The following is a 15689-nucleotide window of genomic DNA, read 5'->3' on the forward strand; positions in this document are numbered from 1 at the left end:
GTGTGGTATGTGTGTGTGTGTGGTGTGTGTGTGGTGTGTGTGTGGTGTGTGTGTGTGGTGTGTGTGTGTGGTGTGTGTGTGTGGTGTGTGTGTGTGGTGTGTGTGGTGTGTGTGTCATGAATTCTGGTGTGTTCTGCATCCTCTCAGAAGAGATAATCTCACTAGCAACAATAGTACCACGGAGGGGTGTTAACCTGTGGGGGCCAAAGAAAGGAGGAGGGGTCAGCCTAGCCTTTGGGTGACTTTCTATTATAGCTTAGAACCTTCAGGTAGGCTTTCTGTTCCCGGAGGTGAGTAGTGTTTGCCTAAGAAAATGTGGTCTTGTAGGCTGAAAGGAAGGAGGTCCTGACTCAGGACTCACACTCAGCTACTGTGGCAGGCCTATCAGCAAGGCAACCTCAAGTGTGCCAAGATGATTGTTTGTTTATATAACACGGGGATTTCACAAGCTCCCACCCGCAACCCCTCCACCAGTGTTTCCAGCTCAGGGCTATGGGAGCACAGGAGGCCAGGGAAGGCTTCAGAGGCAGAGAACTTTGTAGAATTAGTTTACTACTTTTATGAAGTCTTTACAACCTCCTAGAATTGATCATTATTCCTGAGAATAATAATCCAGGGATATGCCTGGTGGAGGAGTCCAGATTAATCAGACTTGAAGCCAGCCCAGGCTGTTTATGATGGACCCACACATATGGGGTGGCTCATGCACAGAGATAGCCTGAGATGCTTGCCGATAACAGCTGAAGATATTTCACGTCACCCCACACACACACATATAGTCAGTTTCACTTCAAATAGTAGATATGCATGTAGTTCTATTTACAAATGAAATAAGCTCAAGGAATATGAATAGAAGTTTTTTTAAAATCTTTTCATTACATTTATTTATATACTGTGATGCCACATACACATTCAGAGGCTAGAAGACAATGTGTGGAAGTCAATGCTTTCCTTCCACCATGTAGCTCCTGGGGTGGAATTCAGGTCACCGGGCTTGACAGCAGTCACCTTTATCTACTGAGTCACCGTGTCAGCCTAGGAATAGACTTTCTAATGATGTTCTCCAATCAGGTTTGCTTGCTAAAATCCTGAAGGAAAGGCCTAGGCAAGGAAGCCGCAACTCTCTTAGTTCTATTAAACATCTAACTCTTAAAGTATTTTACTTCTTTGGACAAGGAACTAGAAAATAAATGTGTTAGTTCTCAGGAACTAATGTGGAAGACTCTCCTTGTGAATGGGCTGCCATTTAAGCTTTTTGAGCATTTGTGGCATTTTATCTTTGTCTTTTGAAACAGAGCTTCATTATCTCAGAATATCCTTGAATTCACTGTGTAGCTAAGGCTGGCTTAGAATTTGTAGCAGTCCTCCTTCCTCGATCTCTTAAAGTCATGTGTCAGTAAGCCCAGTTATAAGTGATTGTTTAATGAACTCTGAAATTCTTGTAGGGCTTCAGTTACAAACTAAACAAACAGTGCTTCCAGGTTACAGTTAGACACAATTTGGCTTTTCCCAGTGTCAGGAGCAAGTTAGACAGCACTCAGCTTGGGCGCTTTAAAAACCAAACAAGAGCTTGGTGGTACATGACTTTAATCTTAGCACTGGAAGGCAGAGGCAGATGAATTTCTGGGTTCTAGGCCAACCAGTGCTACACAGTAAGAAGACTCTGTCTTAAATAAATTAATTAACAATAAATAAATGCTTTCTCTGTGTCCCAGAGACTCTAGTCACACTTCTCTTATCAGAAAGGATTGGTTCTGAAAAGCATTTTTTTTTTAGAGACAAATTTGCAGCACTGAAAGTTCTGTACCTCCTACACTGAAGGCCTCCAGTTTGAAAGACTACATTATTTCTGGTTTGATGTATCTCCAAACCTGAGAACACTATGTAAAGGGTGGGTGCTGCATTTCACTCGGCAGTGGAATCGCAGGTTTTCCTTAAACGTGGTTTTAGCATAAAGTAAATTGTATTTCCAGGATCACCGCCAAGCACAACAATACGAATAATCATGACCAAAGCCAGTGACATGCTAGTGAACCAGAAGTGATGATGTTTCAGAAGGAAATGTTCTAACTAGGCTTTGGTTTCACTCGAAGATTAATTAATTAAACAAAGTTGACCAAACCCCAGCACACAGAAGTTCAGTAGAGGAGAGTCCAGTGGGAGCCAATAGGGCTGTAAACAATTCCTAATGTGTTCTGATGCAAGTCACAAGCCAAGTTTTAACCACCAGTAATTTTGAAATGGAGTTTGGGAGAATCTTCCTCCTCATCATCTTCCTCTTCCTCCTCCTCCTCCCCCACCTCTTCTCCTCTTTTCCCCCTCCCCCTCCTCCTCCTCTTCCTTTTCCTCCTCCTCCTGTTCTTCCTCCTTATCTTCCTCCTCCCTCTCCTCTTCCTCTTCCTCCTTCTCCTCTTCCTTCTCTTCCTTCCTTCACAATTTATTTATGACATTGGCACAATAATAACAACTTTCCAGAGTCTTTATATTATTTTATTTCTGGATTGTAAGACTGACTAGTAAATCATCATATTAGATTCAAATCACTCAGCGGGCATTAATATGAGTTTTCCTCCTTGATACTCAGTGGAGTGCAGTAGACTAGAGATGTTGGGAACAAAGGGAGTGTGTATTTTGTCCAAGAGCTTCTCTGGCCAGTCCATGTAATTCTCACAACAATGCTAGGAAATGGCTCTGTAAAGCCAAGTAGATTATTTAAGTCCAAGTATATTGTAATTGGTGGGAAGTGTGAAGGACAGTAAACAGTGCAGGGAGGGTGACTGCACTCTGTGGATCCTATTTTACACTGTTGGAAACTCAGATGGGCAAAGTTTTACTTAGACTCTGCCTTAGACCACCAAGTAGGACACTAATCCACATTTCTCTATTACAGCAAAATACTAGAGGCATGCCCACAATATAATGAAAGGGAGGTTATTTGACTCAAAGTTTTGAAGGCTGAAGGTGCAAAGGACTTGTGCCAACTCTGGCAAGGGTCCCAATGTGGATGATGACAACAGATGACATGGTCAAACATGAACCAGAGAGTCAGGGGTCCCACAGTCCCTTCCTATGGCATGGTTTAACCAACCTAAGACTCCTCCACCAGGCCCCATATCTTATGGATGATGGATCCAGACTTGGATACTGCCACACTGAGGACTAGCCTCTAATGTATGAATCATTGGGAGATAGGTCACATCTAGACCATGGTAGCTGCCATCTTGTGCCAAGGATAAGTCTCTGGGACAGAACACTAAGGACCTCAGCATAGTAAACATGACATCATTTTATTTGTGTAACTTCTTCCAAACAAGAAAGAAAACATGGTAAGCTACACTATGATATAATATTGTATTAACATAGACTCAAAATATGATTCATACAACATACAAGGCATCATTTTGACTGATGTCAAGTGTACAGTACAGTGGCCAATGCTGGACAGCACGATCCTCTAAATCCTTTTGAGTATGATAATGTGATGCCTTCAATAAATCTCTCACATCTTAAAGTATCTTTAATGATGGTGTGCTTATAGCCTCTGATAAATAAGTAGACAATAAGATTTGACACTATCCATACTTTGCTTTGGTCGAAGTTTTCTCCTCTTTTGTATTTATATTGTATTTGAATAAAAAATATTTAAGTAAATATATGAGTGAAATAACAAATATGTTGCTGGGCGGTGGTGGCGCACGCCTTTTATCCCAGCACTTGGGAGGCAGAGGCAGGCGGATTTCTGAGTTCAAGAGTTCAAGGCTAGCCTGGTCTACAGAGTGAAGTTCCAGGTCAGCCAGGGCTACACAGAGAAACCCTGTCTTGAAAAACAAACAAAAACAAAACAAAAACAAATAACAAATATGTTAAGTTTTTTCAGTAGATATTGTTTAATAGTAGTGCAGAGACACAGCTGAACACAGAGAAAGAGGGGTATGAATGAGATAGCCATAGTCAAGGACTGTCCCTCAGATGTGGATATGGGGGGAGGGGGTTTCTTTGCTTCTTTCTTTCTTTGAGACACTGACCTTAGACTAGTAATTCTCTTGCCTCAGCCTCCAAAGTGCTGAGATTATATAAGAATACTATCATGCTTTGCTTCTATGACTTAAACCTTGTTTGTTCCGTCTGAAATTAATGCTGGAGCTCAAGCCTAAAGATGGGGTAGTAAGGAGGGAAGCATGACTCTAACTGAGGTACTGTGCAGTGTGGCAGTGTGTGATGTGTGTGGGGTGTGTGTGTGTGTGTGTGTGTGTGTAGTGTGTGTGTGTGGTATGTGTGTGTGATGTGTGTGGTGTGTTTGTGTGTGTGTGGTGTTTGTGCAGTTTGTGTGTGTGTGTGATGTGTGTGGTATATGTGTGTGTGATGTGTGTGGTGTGTGTGTGTGTGTGTGATGTGTGTGGTGTGTGTGTATGTGTGTGTGTGTGCTATGTGTGGTGTGTGTGTGTGTTTGTGTGGTGCCTGTGGTATCTGTGTATGTGATGTATGTGTATTTATGTGGTTGTAAAGGTTTTGGTGGTGGCGGTGGTGGTGGTGGTGTGTGTGTGTGTGTTTTCTTGGGTGAGTAACCACATGTCATGGTGTGCATGTGAAGGTCACAGACCAAAATGCTGCATTGTCTCTCTCCTGCTATGTTGGAATCTTAAGGACCAAACTTAGGTTGTCAGGTGTCATGCAACACATGTCATGTTTCGTATGTAGAGGTCAGAGGTCAGCCCTGGGTGTTGGTCCTCAACTTCTACCTTGTCTGAGATCAACTCTTTGTTGTTGACCACTATATGTGTCACATTATTTGGCCCATTAGATTCCAGGGAATCTCCTGGCTCCCCTGGCTGCGGCTTAACCTCATATCTCTGTTTTTACAGGTATGTGCTGGCATGACTGACTATGTGAATCCTGGGCAACTGATCTCAGGTTCTCATATCTGCGTGGCAAATATTTTACACATTAAGCCACCCCCCAACCCTAAACACAATCTAAAGCCTAGAGCTCCATAATTGAATCCTGTGGGGATGGCAAGGAGATTTACATGTGTGCTCCTCATAACCCATCATGGGCACTGCCAATGGAAAGACTGTCACCAGATGCAGCTCATAGACCTTGCACCTCCAGAACCATGGGTCAAAATAAATCCCTTTCTCATAACTCCTTCAGTCTGTTACTGTGCTATTAACAGCAGAAATCAACTCCATGGAGGGGAAGGGACCTCAAGAGTCATGTATCATATAAAAAAAGAGCAGGTGAAGGAAGAGACTGAGACGGAATTAGGTACAGAGCGCAAACATCAGAGAGATGACAAGCTGGTACTCAGAAGGCATGTCTGATAATAAATTCTCCATTTCAGCTCAATTCTGAGCCCTCCTTCCCATTGGAAGTCCCTGCCTACGTTGCCGTTCACAGTAACTAAGAAAACAGCCTGCCCTGGTACAATTAATTATAGGTCAGTGTCGTAGATTTACTCCCAAACAGGGCCTAAGAAGAAACTGCAAATGACTATGAGGTCTGTCTTTACTGAGGACAGTCAGGAAGAGGCTGAAAGGTGGGTGAGACAGCTGTGAGGACAGATGTAGTGCATACAATTTAGCAGCTGCAGGCTGGAATCAAGGCCACTTTCAGTCTCCCTCCCAGTCACTGTGGAATGGGAGGGACAGAGCAGAGGCTCAGGGGCTGGCCTTTAAGGAGTGTTTGTCATTTTGCCCTCAGGCTTTCCGACTTGCAGTGAGAGGCCATGGTGTGGGAGTGGACGTGTGTAATGAGTTGCCTTCCTGCTGACAGATCTGCTCCCTGGCCCATTTGTGCAGAAAAGTAAATGCATGCCTCAGAAGTGAGGCTGTGCTGCTGGGAGATCCTTCCCTGCCATGAGTCACCATTTGTAAATGGAACTTCCATCCCAGGCTCTTCATTAGGGAGAGGTTATCAAGAAGAAAAATGGGGCACCCATCTGGAGATAAAAATCCCTGATACCTAACATATTGTCAGCAAGCTCTCTAGCCCGCTGGGTCTAAAGACGAGGCACCGCAAGCTCCCACGTACTCAGATGCAGATTCTCTCCCTGTCTCTGTCTCTCTCTGTCTCTCTCTCTCCTTCCCTCCTTCCATTTATCACCTGTCTATCTGTCTGTCTGTCTGTCTCTGTCTGTGTCTCTCTCTGTTTTTCTATCCCTATCTGTCTATCTGTCTATCTGTCTATCTGTCTATCTATCTATCTATCTATCTATCTATCTATCTATCTATCTATATCTGTATGGTGTTGTGTCTCTGTCTGTATGTATCTATGTCTGTCTGTCTCTTACTTTGTCTGCCTTTTTATGTCTCTATCTCTTTCTGTGTCTCTGTTTATCTGTCTATCTCTCTGTCTCTCACCCTCTCTCCACTAGTGCTAAGCTTAGCTGAATAGCCATTTGTTCTAGGCACTCAACATAAACCAGACTAATACATGAATAACACAGATTCTCCTTATAAAGCATTACAAAGATCCTCCTTATGAATGTGCTGCCTGGGGTGTAGGTCATTTGTTAGAATGCTTGCCTCATATACCTGGAGCTATGGATTCAATCCCCCCAGCACCAAATAAATAAATAAATAAATAAATAAATAAATAGACACACAGGGCAGTAAATATTTGCTGTTTAACTTTGCATGACCCTGTGTTGTGTCAAGCCTGCCTTGATAAAGTTCTTCTGGTCCCTTGTTATTTTTTCATCTTCCACACTCACTCTTCTGTGGTATCCATCCTCTGAATGTCACGCGTGCCTTGTCACACAACCAGTCACTGTCTGTATCAAATCCACAGTCACATCTATGACCTTTTTCCTCTGTGTTCTTGGTAGCACGGATGTGACTGATCTCTAACTTGATACTTTTTTGCCTTAACTGCTGTAACCCCCACCTTGTCTGACTCTTCCCTGTCCTGAGAGCCACTCTTTCTCAATCTCTTTCTTCTCCAGACTCCTTGCCACAGTATAAGACCCTAGGTGGCCTTGTCTCCTTTCCCTTATCTGTCTATTGTCTTGCCTGAACCATCCCGCTTAATAAGTCACAGCTACAACTTCAAATTTATAACTCTAGCCACTACTGCTTTCCCCAGTTTCAGCATCAAATGTCTACTATCTGCTCTAAATCCTTAATGGGATGTGCTCCAAGCACATCACACTTGATGCACTCAAACAAAATGCAGGTTTCTCCCTCTGTGTCTTGTCTCTTGTTTCTTAGTAATACCAAAGCATCCTATCTTAGCAAGACTGTCACCTTCTTGCTGATCGTGGTGCTTTGAATGAAAATATTCTCCATAGACTCAGAGGTTCCAAAACTTGGTCCCTGGTTGGTGGTACTATTTGGTAGGTTTAGGAGGTGTGGTCTTGTAAGTGTGTCGATGTGGAGGAACAGAGTTTGGGGTTTCAAAGCACATGCCATTCCCAGATCACCCTCCATTAATGCTGTGGTCCAAGATGTGAGTTCTTAGCTCCTCTCAGCTTGCAGTTCTAGCCACCATGTCTGCTACCTGCTGCCAGGCTGTTCCCTAACCCTCTGGAAATATAAACCAGAAATAAACTATCTTCTATAATGCTCTTTGTGGTGTTTTATCACAGCAATAGAAAAGTAGCTAACACATTCTGGGATTTTTTTTTTTTTTGGCTTTACTCAAAATTTCCCCAAAGCTCTTAACCTTGAAATAAAATCAAAATCTTGCTCTCAGTTTGTACTTGACTCTCATCTACCCCTCCCTGACCTCACCCCCTTCCACTTCCTCTCTCGCCCCTCCACTCCCAACCATGCCTCCACCCTGCTTCAATACCACCCTGCATCCAACACACCAGGCTCACGCTTCCAGTTCCTGCCTCCGTACTCATGATTTCCTCTTCCTGCAGGGCTCCGGGCCCCACTTTACGGTTATTCACTTCCTCTTCTTCTTGTTCAGCCACCACCCCATCAAAGGGGACTCCTTGGTTGTTTTATCTATGTCTAGCCGTCCATACCCTCTTTGCTGCCTTACATTTCTCTTTACTTCAAAGCTCTATGGCCACTTGATTGATACGTTGTTTATTTACCATCCCTCTCCCTTTAGAGGGAGTGGCTTAGAAGCAAGGACTTGAACTGCTTTATTACTGTTCAATCTCTAATAACCAGCAGAGTGCCTGGTGCATAACAGGTATCAAATCGATACTTGTGTAATTAATGAATTTGTCCTTATTCTTCTTTCCCATGCTCCTTGTGCTCCTCATCTGAAAAGTCTTTTCACTTAGACCCAAACTCATGCAGCTTTGATTTAGTTTAAACCATTATTCAACTACACTATCTGAATATTGGCACGGCATTCGCTAATATTACTGTTTAAACATTGGTAGACATTCATCAATTATTTATTAAACTGAATTAAATTTGGTGGCTGTCCTCTGAGAGGCTCCACCCAGCAGCTGACCCAGACAGCTACAGACACCACAGCCAAACACTGGATGGAGCTTGGGGACTCTTATGGAAGAATAGGAGGAAGGATTATAGCTTGAAAGGGATAGGAAATCCACAGGAAGACCAATGGAGTCAACCAACCTGAACCCTTGGGACTCTCAGAGTCTGAACTGCCAATCAAAGCACAAGAGCTGGAGCTAGGCCTCCCCACACATATGTAGCAGATGTGCATCTTGGTCTTCATGTGGGTCCTGAACAACTGGAGTGGGGGCTTTTCCAAAAGCTGTTGCCTGTATGTAGGATATGTTCTAGCTGGACTGCCTTGTCAGGCCTCAGGGGGAGGAAGCACCTACCTTCTCAGAGACTTGAGGTGCCAGGGTAGGAGGACACCCAGGGTGCCCCCCACCTGCTCAGAGGAGAAGGGGAGGGAAGGATGAGGAAAGGATTGTGGGAAGGAGTGACCGGGAGAGGGCAGTGAACGGGATGTAAGGTGACTAAGTAAAAAAATTGAATTAAATTTTTAAAAAATGGTAGCTTTAAAACGGAATTTCTCTAGACCAAAGTAGTCAACTAACCTGGACCTTTGGGAGATCTCAAAGACTGAACCACCAACCAAAGAGCTAGCATGGGCTACATCTAGGCCCCTCATACATACATATGTGGTAGCTGTGTAGGTTGGTCTTCATTTGGTCCCCCAACAACTGGAGCAGGGGCTGTCCTTGAATCTGCTTTCTGTCTGTGGATCCCATTTACCTGAGGCCTTGTCTGGCATCAGTGAGAGAGGATGTGCCTAGTCCTGCAGAGACTTGATGTGCCAGGGTGGGGGAAGATGGGGGTCGGGGGGCTTCCCCCTTCCCAGAGGTAAAGAGGAGGGGAGACTAGGGGTAGGAGTTGTGGGGGGTGACTGGGAGGAGAAGGGGGCCAGAAATTGGGATGTAAAGTGAATAAATAAGGACTTAATGAAAAAAAACTAAATTTCTTTTTTTTCTAGTAAAATTATTATAAACCTTAAGAATAATTAAAAACACCAAATTTTATCTTAGCCAGGCTAACTGATAGCAAATCTAACCCAAAATGCAGAGGCCTAAATCACAGAATTATGGTTTTCTTTGATTTCACCTTCTGGTGCAGTGATTGGAATCCCAGTCTCTCGGTAATGTGACGTCTGCCTTTCCAGCTGTAGCTGGAACAGCCCAGCCTTTCGACTGTCCGCTGAGACTTTTATATATAGTTGAGGGAGTGGCTTCATGGAGATTTTAATGGCCAGCCTCAGAAGTGGAAGAGATCTCTGCTTCTACCCAGACCAAGATTAGTCACGTGACTTCAACTAAAGTACAAAGTATGTGGAGGTAGAGAGGTGGGGGTGGGGCTTCCTAGAGGGAGAAGGGGATGTAGACTGTCTTCCTAGTCTCTACTACCCCATTTTATGATCCACAGCTAGCACCAAGTGGTTGCCATTTGAACAAGTGGGACCATCTCCTTTTAGGTATTTGAGGCTTACCAGGGCAGGCGGACCAAACTGAGCAGACAGGGAAGGCCCTATCAGAGCTCGTGAGCATGAAACCTTGATAGAATCATCCTGAGGTCCTCATGAGCTGTCTCACCTCTCAGCATTCACCGGTGTATGATTCTATTAATAAAGTGAGCTCATACCTTATAATAACATAACTCATTACCTCTAGCAACTACCGCCATTTCTGAATTCCATGTCTCTACATGAGCCTTCCAGGTGGCAGGTTAAGTTCCTGCTGGTGGCCTCTGTGTTAAAAACCAAAGCTGTCTTCAAACTTATCCCTTTGGGAATTGATAGTAAATGGTCTTGTCCAATCGCTTAGGAAACAATCCACATGAAATAATTATGAATAATTCAGGCAAAGTTGGAACATAGTCAAATATACCTTACTTTGGTCTTAAAGTAGTGGTTCTGCACATTTCCAGACTTACTGAGAATTAAATCGCTCAAGGGTTATTATTGCCTCTTACCTTTTCCGTAGTTTAAGTCAGATTCACCTTGTGTTGACTTTATGGTCTGTATCAGTGGATGTTGCAAAGTCACAAGATGAGAAACCAAGATTTATTTAAGAGTAATATGTAATCTGTGAATAAAATAGAAAAATCTGGCTTGTAAGATGGCTCAGTGGGTATTCAAGTACTTGCTACTAATTTAGATGACCTGAGTTTAATTCCAGGATCTAACAGAATGGAAGGAAAGAACTGACTTTGAAATTGTCTTCACACACACACACACACACACACACACACACACCAAATGGAAAAAAATGAAATTCCAGTATCATTTTAATAAAAAAAAAATAAGAGAAGTTGCATGATGGTACAGCCTATAATCCTAGCACTTGGCATTTGCAGCCAGTTTTCACTACAAGAGACTGGGGAATAAAGAGAGTAAATACGTATGACAAATTCATGACAAATCGTATTCTACGATTTTTATCTCATTGCTTTTTCTCCCCTGTTGGTTTTCCAAGACAGGGTTTCTTTGTGTAGCCCTAGATGTCCTGGAACTCTATATGTAGACCAGTCTGACCTCAAACTCAGAGATCCACTTGCCTCTGCCTTCTGAATACTGAGATTAAAGGCGTGCACCATCACTGCTGGCTGCTTATACACTCTGCCCCCCATCCACAAAGATTAAATACCAAGTAACTAACATCCAGATACGTGCACTGAAAAAGAGAATACAGATAAAACACTTGAGGAGAGACAGTGTGCACAAGTAGAATATCTATATGATAGCCTCAAAATAATCTCCAGTTCAGTTCAAGTTGTTTTGTAAATGTGAATCATAGTCAGATATATTACATCTGATGGCATGACTGCACTATGGACTGGCTGAAAGGACCAGATAAAAATCCCCTGGAGTCAGAAAAGAGGAAAGGATTCTCTTCAAGGAGGGTATACTGTGAAACAGTAATACATGATAAATAAACATTCACTATATTGAAAGTCATGGTGTAAAGAACAAAAAGAAAACAGGCTATACATAGTGTGTGTGTGTGTGTGTGTGTGTGTGTGTGTTGAAGCACTCCATAAAAGAGAGTTGAATCTAATGAGGAAAGCCTGTTGTTGGGACATCTTATCCTGAATGATGCTGCTGAACAGAGTATCACAGATGAGATCATTTATAACAAACTGCAATATATCGGCTCACAGTTACAGAGTCTGAGCTGCAGTGTGTGGAATCCAGTTCTGGCTTTGTTCTGCTTCTCTTCCTGGTGGAAACGGCAGGACAGTGAGTGAGATCATAATGAACCCACATTGGCCATTCGTGCATGGACAAGTATCCCCATGACCCAAACGCTCTGAGGGAGGCTCCACTTCCCCCCACAGCAATCAAGAGTCCAGTAAAAGACTTGTGGGGACACATGCACACTGTTGCCCAGGCTAAGAAGCCCAGATTCAAGGCAATCAGAAATGTAGATGTAGTGTGGGTCCTTAATCAGAGAAGAGGGATGCTGAAAGCTGATGACTCTGGCAGGAGTCAGGGGGAGATGGAAAGGGAGGAGGCCGGTAGAGAGGCCGCTGCAGTAACTTATGTGATATGAGAGGGACTTGGCTACAAACCCAAGAGACCACAGAGAAAGGAAAAATGCTTGTGAACAGAGAAGAAAGCGCAAGCATGGGCTGAAAGAGAACTCTGGGGACCAGGACAGCAGTGGTGGCACTGAAGATAGACAGGGAAAATTTATGAAGCTTGTGATGTACTTTTTCATATTTGATTTTGTGGCATTTATTACTGAGTTAGTCATACATGGAATATTCCTCTTTAATTTCTAGTTCTAAGACACATGGTTAAAATTAGAGTTCATATTCTTGTTGGCTTTCGTTTCATATAACTTTGAAATTTACAAGGTTGAGGGGGTGGAGCACACACATCAAAATGTTATATAGTTGCCAGGTCATGTCTTCATCTTACACAGAGTTGCAGAACAGGGCTCTGTGCAATCAAAACATATTGTACTAGGGAAGGCCATCAGCACTTAAGCTTAAAATGATTTCCGAGTAACTACAGCTTATGTAAGGCAGCTAACTGATTTTTGAGGTATTATGTGAACCTTTCACCTGAGGCTTTTTTGTTTGCTTTGCTTTTTTGGAGTGTGTGTGTGTGTGTGTGTGTGTGTGTGTGTGTGTGTGTGTGTGTGTTGGGGGTGGGGAACTTACAGTGACTTCCTTAGCAAGTAAGAAAGCTTCAGTGAATGCCAAGATTGCAAAGAAATGTAGACCCTCCTCCCACAGAAACGTAGATACCAGGGAAGATGTCTTTAAAATTTTAACAAAAAGCAAAGCATACAGAATTTTGGAGAGACGTCTGGATGTGAAGTGAGGATAGACTTGAGGATCCGCCAGGAGGAAGAGGGAAAGGAGAGAGAGAGAGAGAGAGAGAGAGAGAGAGAGAGAGAGAGAGAGAGCCCCATCCCTGACTGAGAGCACAGGAGAGAGAGCATTTCAAAGTGAGTGATCTGGAGACCCCAAATTGGAGGTGGACTGGCCGGCAGCAAATGGAAATGAAGCGTTTGCCTGGCAGAGGCTTTAGCCTTTGCTCCATCAAATGTCATTTTTCTCTCACCGGAGCATCCAGCTTTCCGGAAGAAAAAAAAAGCCAGTTGCTGCCAGAACAAGATGACAGGTGTTGTAGAGGAAGAACAGAGCCCATGGGGACACAGATAAGTTAGTGTGTGAAAGAATTACTTTCAGGATCTCTGCCATCATGTTCTCAAAGCCAAGCCTTTAGAATTAAATCGTTCACCAGTTGTGGGTGCACAGACACACCATAGAAGGAGAGAGCCAGGAGTTCTTTGGAATTGAGGTGTGTGTCGGAGATGGCTGGTTCTTCTCCAGGGTTCCATCTTCTCTGCTTGCTCAGTAGCAGATGCTTTCTTCAGATGATAGTGGGGTCTGCCCACTGAAATCAAGGGCTGCACTCCTGAGCCTTCTTTGCAACTGAGGTGTATCTAAGATGGTGTTTTAGTCAGTGGTCAGCAAGTGAAATGTGCAGTTCCAGGGATGTTTGCTAGTTTCCTCCCCTCTCACACATGGAAGCATGCATGTGATTGTAGAAATTACCATCGAAGATCACTAAAGGCCTCATGTTATCCAGCCTGGTGACACATGCCTGCTCTCCTGGTACTGGGGATGCAGAAGCAGAAAATCATAACGCCAGCCTAATACATTCATATATACATGTACGCACGTGTGTGTGTGTGTGTGTGTGTGTGTGTGTGAGAGAGAGAGAGAGAGAGACAGAGAGAGAGAGAGAGAGAGAGACAGAGACAGAGACAGAGACAGAGAGACAGACAGAGAGAGAGAGAGACAGAGAGACAGAGAGCACATGCGTGTGTATGTTGAGAACTTGTCTCAGGCCAGCAAACAAATGAAACATCAGAACAAGGAGTTAGTTGGAAATTCTGTTCAACTGGCAGAAGGTCTGCCTAGCATCCTTGAAGCCATGGATTTGATTTGCAGTACAGCATAAATTGGGCATGGTAACAAATGCCTACAATCTTAAGCACTTTAGCCAATGGAAGCAGAAAAATTGGAAGTTTAAGATCACCCTTGGCTACATAGTAAATTAGAGGCTAGCCTGGGCTACATAAGACCCTGCCTCCAAAAAATAAAGCTTAAAAGACAAAGACAAAGGAAGAATCCCTAGTGGGATTCCATACTAATCAGAGATGGTATTTCCAGAAAAATAGGATCAATCTCTATCTTTGACAGAAGTCCCTGAGAATGGGAAAACTGGAACTCACAGAGATAGAATAGGCTTGACCTAAACTCAATGGGTGGGGATTCCTGTGATGAAAAGAGTAAGCTGTCTTCAAATAAACACCAGGATAAGTCTAATCAGTGTGAACGCATATGAGCATTAGTGTAATGGTGAGAAAAATAATTACCCAACTGTCAGGATTGTGCTTGGGCAAAGAGAAGTCACCATACCTAACACTGCTTAACTGCACACAAACTAGAAGAGAGGGGTTAGAGTCCTGGGTGGAAAGTGAGAGCTGGACAAGCAGTCACTTGTCAACAGTGAGTAGGGAGCTATCTGGTCACAGAAGCAGAAGAGCAGAGGACTCTGACCAGAGGGGGGGTCATAGCGAAGGACAGAAGCAGAAGAGCAGAAGACTCTGACCAGATAAGGGGTTCACAGTGAAGCAGAAGAGGAGGGGACTCTGACCAGAGGGGGGTTCATAGCGAAGGATAAAAGCCACAGGACTCCAACAAAAATTCATTGTTAAGTTGGAATCTGTGGCAAGAACCAAAGCTCAGGGAGACCAAGAAAATCTTAAACACAAGCAAGCATATCACAGACCAATCTAGGAAGACAAATGGTGAACCTCACTCATGGATAAAGCATTGTCTGATCAGGCAAGAGGCTCGTGTGCAAGGAATAGCAGGCTCTGCAGAGGTCATTGATTTGGCATCTGTTGTCAGATAACAATTTATGTAGAAAACATTTTCAGAGGAACCACTAGGCAATAGTGGTTACAACACAATCAAGTTCCACATTCTGGCAGAAAACAAAAAGGAAAACACTATTATACACTTACTCAACTTTTAAAAAGGAAGCTGGGGACAACCATCCCAAAAGAAACATTACAAATGGAACCATATTAGGAGAATTAATTAGCTGGGCGGTGGTGGTGGACGTCTTTAATCCCAGCACTTGGGAGGCAGAGGCAGGCAGATTTCTGAGTTCGAGGCAGCCTGGTCTACAGAGTAAGTTCCAGGACAGCCAGGGCTACACAGAGAAACCCTGTCTCGAAAAACCAAAAAAAAAAAAAAAAAAAGAGAGAGAGAGAGAGAGAGAAAGAGAGAGAGAGAGAGAGAGAGAGAGAGAGAGAGAGAGAGAGAGAGAGAGGGAGAGAGAATTAAGACCCCTGGTTATTGCTTATATGTCACTAGAAGCCCAAGAGAAATGTTGGCCAGGAAGAAAAATAGTATATATGATAACTAATAATTAAAAGCAAACAAAAAAGGCCTACCTCTGCGTTAAAAGTGCCTCTTTTTTGTATTATTTAGTAGTAGTAGCAGTAGTATTTGCATGTGTGCATATGTGTGTGTGTTATATGGATGTATGTAGACACATGTACATGTGGTGTACATACATGCATCTACTTGAGGAGTAGATGTGGAGGCCAGAGGCTGATCTAGAATGTCCCCTCAATCACTCTCCACTTTACATATGGAGGCAGGAAGTCTCACTGAACCTGCAGTTCAACAACTTGGCGAGCTTAGCAGCCAGTTTGCCCAAGGATCTCCCTGGGCTGGGCC

The 15689-nt window shown here is 43.5% G+C and overlaps 1 long non-coding RNA gene across 1 annotated transcript in view; it reads right to left on the reverse strand.

The window, feature by feature from the left end:
• Nucleotides 1-14778, reverse strand: part of LOC114614023 — a 28384-nt gene extending 13606 nt beyond the window's left edge. The window contains exons 1-2 of the long non-coding RNA XR_003710263.1: nucleotides 14758-14778; nucleotides 10386-10498 (exon numbers count right to left, since the gene is read on the reverse strand). This is a non-coding gene — a long non-coding RNA (uncharacterized LOC114614023). The remainder of the gene's footprint in view (nucleotides 1-10385; nucleotides 10499-14757) is intronic.
• Nucleotides 14779-15689: the final 911 nt, after the last annotated feature.

Source organism: Grammomys surdaster, unplaced genomic scaffold, assembly GCF_004785775.1.
Source record: "Grammomys surdaster isolate TR1022 unplaced genomic scaffold, NIH_TR_1.0 126298, whole genome shotgun sequence".
Taxonomy (NCBI): domain Eukaryota; kingdom Metazoa; phylum Chordata; class Mammalia; order Rodentia; family Muridae; genus Grammomys; species Grammomys surdaster.